Source organism: Procambarus clarkii, chromosome 78 (assembly GCF_040958095.1).
Source record: "Procambarus clarkii isolate CNS0578487 chromosome 78, FALCON_Pclarkii_2.0, whole genome shotgun sequence".
NCBI classification, from domain to species: Eukaryota; Metazoa; Arthropoda; class Malacostraca; order Decapoda; family Cambaridae; genus Procambarus; species Procambarus clarkii.
This window is the reverse complement of record NC_091227.1, coordinates 21,299,927-21,307,625: the sequence shown is the minus strand read 5'-3', so window position 1 is coordinate 21,307,625 and position 7,699 is coordinate 21,299,927.

Sequence of the window (7,699 nt, the reverse complement as noted above, 5' to 3'; positions counted from 1 at the left end):
GGGGTGGATAGGTAAGGATAAAGTGCCAAGCCATTACGATTATATAGCACTGGGAAGGGATCAAGATAAGGATTTGGGGTGGGACGGATGGATAAACAAAAGTAATGTTGAGAACGATAAGAAAAGAATTGAGAGAAAGTGGGAAGAGAGAAGAGAGGAGGGATAAAGTGTGTTTAATGGGGGTTAGGGCATAGGCATAATAAAAAGAGGAGAGGGAAGAATATAAGTGACGAGAGAGAGTGCAAAAGCAAGTGATGGGAAGAATGTTGGATGTAACATTACAAATAAAGAGAAGGGAGGATAGGCAGTGATAGGTAAAAGACATGCGACAATTAAGAATAGGATGTAAATGGAATTAAAAAAGGAAAAGCAGTAAGGGGAAGAGGGTATGAGGTTAGGGAAGGGAAGTAGAAGAAAGAATTGAAATGAAACAAAAGTGGAGAAGACAGTAGAGAGAGGGGGGGGGGGGAAAGACACAAAAATCTATCAAATGATATCATTGAAATACATAATCTTTATATATTTTTTATTTCACATTTCAGATCATAGAATTATGAATGAATAATATTAGTCTTTAACAAATGATCATCAATATACATGTACAAAATAAGTAGCTATCAGTCATAAACTCTGATGCAGCTTAGTGTTTTGTATTTACAATAAATAATGTTTATTTACATCCCAGTACAGTGTTTAACGTTACCAAAAAAACAGTCACATGTACACCGCCAAAGACAGATATTACAAGAAAGTATTGTGTGCACTATTAGAAAAGCAGGACTATTTACTGTATTTGTTTTTGAAAGTACTTAAAATGTTTTCTTCATCCTTAATTCGTAGTTCAGTAACTATGAACATGAAAAGTCAAACCATATACAATAAATAGAATTGAACACTTGTAAAGTCAACTTTAGTAAACAATTGTCATCACTGTTATAAACAATTAGCTAACACACTTTACTGTCTAACCAGTTTTTAAGTAGATACTTGATTTCATTTACTACAATCCACAGTTATTAAATGTTTCAGACAAACAGTTTAAATTTCTAGTAAGCATAAAATAATATAGGTATGTTCTCCACAGTTGTGTGTGTGACTAACATCTCGCCCCGTACACTGATAGTGGAAATGATTGAAAAATACTGTCAAACGACTGCCATTTTAAATTACCATTTATATTGAAAGATAACAAACACTTTAAATGGGGAGGGGGGAATGGACCTTTGACAAGCTGCTGGCTTCCTATCCCCCATTTAGGCCACTATGGAGATAGTGGCCCTTAGGTAAACTGGTAAATTAGGTTTCATGCTAAAAATTTCTTCCATTTCCTCTAGTGTATGAATGATGACGCAGAGGTTTTATTACACAAACACAAGCTATCATGATTCAGTCTGCTACAACTTTGTATTAGAATTACAAAATGTGACGAGCAAATGATTAAAAGTTGCCATTAAAAATTTAATGTCAACTGTAATAGCACACAGCCTGGTAGAAGTGTTGTAAAACAGGTTCATGTGAGATTAAAAAAAAAAAAAAAAAAAAAAGCTAATGATTTGAATAATATTTTGCATATTTTCATTTAAGAGTTTGGCTGACCTGACTGTACAGTTCTATATTTTCCATGACCTGCAAGCTACCATCAGTTTTAGGAGAAAAGAAAGCAAAGCAGCAGTTAAAAATATTGTACTTTTAAAAACAATGAAGCACTTTTCTCACCTAATTTTGGTAACTAAAATTTTTAGTCATATTATGGCTGTTTGCAAATTACTGTACTGTACTTAAATAATTTAAATGTTTCAACTATTTGCAAGTAATCTGGTAATTCAAAGACACTGTAACTAAAGGAAATAAATAATTCTGGCTTAAAATTCCAGTTAATTTGGTAGTTAAATTTTGAACTGTGAATTTGATGTAAAGATTTGCTTACAAACTGGGTACCGAGCCCCTGGGTATACAGTATTACCGAGCCCCTGGGTATACAGTATTACCGAGCCCCTGGGTATACAGTATTACCGAGCCCCTGGGTATACAGTATTACCGAGCCCCTGGGTATACAGTATTATTGATCTTGTTGTGCAGTACAGTATTACTAGTTAGTCTTGTTGTATTAACAACAGACTAACAAACTCATAGATTACCTAATAATAAATCATTATCTGGAAACTGTTATTATTTTTACAGTATCATTTCAGCTCTGTATGCAAGTGTTAGCCATTACAGCAGAAATATGAGACACAGGGGGGAGGAATGATACACAGTACCTAAATATGAAGTGGAAAAAGTGGAATGAAAATGATGCAACAATATTTAAGCAGTATACTGAATGGATGACCAAACCACGCATTAGAAGATCGAGAAACGACAATGTTTCGGTCCATCTTGGATCATTATCAAGTCATGTGAAATGTTATCACACGACTTGATAATGGTCCAGGATGGACCGAAACATTGTCGTTTCTTTATCTTCTGATGTATGGTTTGGTCATGATATCTTCAGCCACGTTATTGTAACTCATTGTCTGTAGTATATTGTAGCATACCAAGGCTGCTAATCTCTAAAATATTCTTTTAGGCACTGCTATGCAGTACAGATACTATGCAAGCCTAACACAATCATGTACAATATAGGTACAGTACTTTAAAATGTGATTTTGGCAAAGACAAAAATTATGTTGTATATCAGTCACAACAATAGCAGGTGACTTATGGAGCATTTGGTTAGCGTATTTGAATCCCAACCAAATGGTCCCGGGTTTGATTCCAGGGCTGGATGAGACCTTCAAGTTTCTGTATATCCAATGCCTCCTCACCTAGCAGTTAATAGGTGCCTCGGAGTCAGGCAACTGTTGTGGGGTGCATCCTGGAGAAAATCACGCATTGCCCTAGTTAGACCTCTCTTAGCCTGGCAGGTTTCTTCTCCTCAACAAACAAAAATGAAAACAAGAATGCTTAATTAAAATAGTGAAACTGTTTAATGATACATTACATTACATTTTTGTTTAGCAAACAGCAGTAGCCTCACTGAGCTAATTATCACGAAATATCTTGTAGATTTCTGAGATTGCCGAGAACTAAAATTTTGACACATTTAAGTCAAAAAGTTACCATATCCAATTATATTTTAAAAAAATACAGTATTATATTTAAATAATTTTAAACAAAGGTGTTGCCCTAGTGGTTTTTACTGCAAATACTCAAATGTTTGCTCTTCACATAGCTAGATTTATTATAATTTCAAGTAAATTAGAAATTTGACCTCCAAAATCTTCACAAAACAGAAGAGTGCTCAATATTATGCATTAAAAGTTTTGTAACATTATGGACTGCAACTGTCCAATATTAAAATTTGTAAAAGTAACTCACACGTGAACGTTGAAGTCCACAAGTCATTTTGTACGCCATTATACTTGAAAACATGTACCGTATAGTACAGAAAACTGCAAGATTATTTTGCTCTCACTACAGTATTGCTAAGTAATAAGTTTCCTTTACATGGAAAAAACTAGGCCATGAATAATAATTATCTGTATAAAATAAAACATCTGGTAAATATTTGAAATGTTATTTGAAAACTTTGGAAATATAATTCAATTTTTGTATTTAATTGCTCTAGATGTGAAAATATTTTGCCCATAGGAAGAAATGTGCATTTGAATATCCACAAAATAAACTTGATAAAAAATGTAAGAATCATGGGAGGACTTAGTTTATAATAAACACCTCTGAAAGTAATAAGTATTTTTAACTTTTTGTACAGAATGGAATGTTTGCGTAAACATTAATTGCATTATATTCGAGAATGACCAACAGTTTAATCTTATCCAGATATTTAAAATAGTTTGAAGCATTTAAAACTATAAAACTAGTCATTTAATAAATGGGCTAACTTTGAAATTTAGGCCTTGTCAGGTATAGGAACCAGTCAGGTTATTAAGCACCGTATGTTGCCCAGAATATAATCGAAATTCTTCTACATCCAGGGCTCCTAAACACTGCTTTGTGCACACTGCAACCATAATGGAAAAACAGTACCTAACTGTCCCTTCCCTACTCAAGGTTTATAATAATTCCCATTGTTGGAGACAGGATGACTGTACATATACAGTATAAACTTTATGCTTGTATCGAGGTTTCCCCCTTAAGTCAAACTACAGTACTTAACCCTTTGCAGGATGCAACCCATAGCAGTTGTCATACTTTAGAGCACCTATTTACTGTTTGGTGATTAGTCATTAGGTGATGGGAAGGAAATGTGGCTAACCATTTGTCTTTCCTGAGAATCGAACCCAGGATTCCTGATTGTGAGTCAAGTATGATGAGATGACCACTACATCACAGGGTGCCCCCCCCCCCCCCCATTTATGAATGGAATAATAATGGTAAATGAGATGTGATGATTAGTTTCACAAAAGGCAAAATATAAAAACAGATTCACCGGTGACATATTACCCTCCACAACTACTTCCACGAGACACTGCCCACTTGGATAGCCTACCAATACCATGTCTCCTGAGGTAATATCACTGCCACAGGAGATGGCAGCCAACAAATAAATACAGTACAAATAAATATTTTTTCCCAATTATTAAGATTCACATTTAGGCTAAATTACTGAAATTTTTTCATTATAACATGGAAAAAGCTGCTTCTGATCAGTAAACAAAAACATGTTTGGTGGAATATATACAGTACTTGTTTTTACCTTAGACAAATTATAATAAAAGTTACAAAAAATATTATATTTAGGCAGCTGAACAAGAAAGTCAGAATAAATTAGGCCAGCAAGGACACTTGTGAAAATCACTCAAATCACCTTATACACAGCTTGGATTGATCCGCCTGCCCATTACGATTTCTCCTGGTGGACCAAAGTGCCTACCTTGTGGTTCCCTTGTGGTGATACCAGGAGGTCAAGGTCCCCATGGCCTGGCCTCTGACCAGATCAGTCCATTCCTATACACAATGAGAGTGGGTTGACTTTGTGGTGTCCTCACCAGCCCAATCCATCCTTGCATGAAGGCAATTTATTGGAAAGAAAACTTGGAAATGTACCGAGATGTAGGAAAAGCAACTACAGTATTGAACATGCTAAATGCACAAGATACTTGTACTATATTTGTTTTCAACTGTGTATAAATGCTATATTCTAGTTGCACACTGAAGTGAAAGTAAAATGCTGGATTAGTAAAAATAAATGTAGATGTGAGAAACATACAAATTTATGAGAGTCACACAAGATTAAACTTGGAAGATACTTAACTGAATAATTGTGGTTTGTGTGTGTGCTGCTACCAGCCCAAACAGCTACCCCTGTGTAGGCAAGTACTTCTGTTTTTTGTAATTTGTCTATACAGAAATCTTCAATAAACTCATGGTTTATTGTTTCATACAAGTTTAATGGTGAAAATTCATTATGTATCTGAAATAGGGTGTAGAAGCTTTGATAGGGTTGAAATATGCAATGTATTTGCTGTTGCAGATTTCATGTTTCAAAAAATAACAAGATTGCTAGCTAGATATGTGGGGTAGAAGTATTAAGATTGTGAAGCTTCAATTGAACACTCAAAACTTTGATGGCTTATGTTAAACTTCTTATAAACAATCACTTGGACACCTTAGGGAGGGAGCGAAAGAGACTGGCTGCCGAGTGTAGAGTAATAAAACACACTTTTCTGAGTCGGTGCTTCCTTAGCCACAACCATCATGGTCCACCAAGGACTAGGAGCCACTTAGTAGCATGTCTTTGCAATTTTTCCAGTTTTTCCAGTTTCTGCCCGAAACGCTTTGCGTAATAGTGGCTTTAGGCATTGTATGTACTAGCTCTATCTATAAATTCATCAATATTTGTATCACCCCTTGTATGTATATACTTTACCATATAAACATTTGATTTTTTTTTTAATTTGTTGATATGCTTCTTTAGATATGGGCACCATACATCTTCTGCATATTCCAGCTTGGGTCTAACAAGTTGTGAACAATTCCTTTATTATTTCTCCATCGATGTATTTAAAGCAATTCTGAATTAGAAAGTGTAGTATAGGCTCCTCACACAATGTTCTTAATGTGGTCCTCAGGTGACAGTTTTTTTTATCTAGAACCACCCCTAGATCTCTTTCTTTATCAGAATTCTTCTCACATAATTTATAGGTTGTTTAGGGTCTATGTTCTCCTATTCCACATTCCATAACATGGCATTTATTCACATTAAATTCAAATTGCCAAGTGGTGCTGCATATACTGTACTTATTTTGTCCAGGTCTTCTTGAATGGCATGACAGTAATCTAAGTTTCTTATCTTCCCTATTATCTTAGCATCGTCAGCAAACATGTTCATATAATTTGTGTGTAATTACCTAAATATAGTTACAGGATGAGATCTATGCTCATGGTGTCCTGTCTTCCCAGCACTCTGTCATATAATGCTTTGAAATTACTGATGGTCTTGGCCTCCACCACCTTCTCACCTAACTTGTTCCAATCGTCTACCACTCTTGTTTGCGAAAGTAAATTTTCTTGTATTTCTTCGGCATCTGTGTTTAGTTAGTTTAAATCTATGACCTCTTGTTTTTGAAGTTCCAGGTCTCAGGAAATCTTCCCTATCAATTTGATCAATTCCTGTTACTATTTTGTATGTAGTGATCATATCACCTCTTTTTCATCTGTCTTCTAGTTTTGGCATATTTAATGCCTCTTAACCTCTCCTCGTAGCTCTTAACCTTCAGTTCTGAGAGCCATTTAGTGGTTGCTACAACTGCTGCATATTCCAGCTTTGGTCTAACAAAAGTCGTGAACAATTTCTTTAGTATTTTGCCATCCATGTATTTAAAAGCAATTCTGAAGTTAGAAAGTGTAGCATAGACCCCTTGCACAATGTTCTTAATGTGATCCTTTGTGTGTGTGTGTGTGCAACGTTTACCACTGTGAGAGAGCGTGCGAGTGTGTGTGTGTGTGTGTGCATATGAATAAATGAATATACCCACTAATATAAATAAATAAGCACAGAAATTGTACTCTATATGTGGGGCAGCCATATGATTAGGCATTAAAAGATAGTGGAAAAAATGCTTCTCTACCCTATTTGACATAAAGCATACAAGTGTTCTCATGCTCATTGCTGATTGTCATGATTTTATATCAAAATATTAGCAATATTTCATGTCATTCACAGTTTCTTAATGTACACCATAATATAATAGGTGCCAATTGCCATACTCTGTCTATTAGTTTTATATCTAACTTGGTCATAATAAATGATAAATCATATCATAAAAACATTTGAGATAAATGATTTCATTTGACAACCAGCCTAAAAAATATGACGGCTGTTCTGGGATAAAACTGCTTTTTATTGTTTATATATATTATGCATAGATTAACTCTCTCAACAAACATAATTAATGTATACAGTATATACATATTTTTTACCTCCAAGAATTTTGAAAACTACCATAATATGAAAACTAATTATTACCACTATAGAAATTGAGCTTATTCTGAAATCGAAATTGATAATTAATACAAGTGACTCATTCATCTAATAGAATAGTGGTTCAACACACATACACCACAATTCTAGGTTGCCTACGCTTTGACATGACATAAAAAGGCAATTCGTAGCAAGACATTATTTGTAAAATTGTACTCAACTGCCCAACTGGGACTTCCACCCAGCTCGTGTAGCTACCGAGGCAGAATG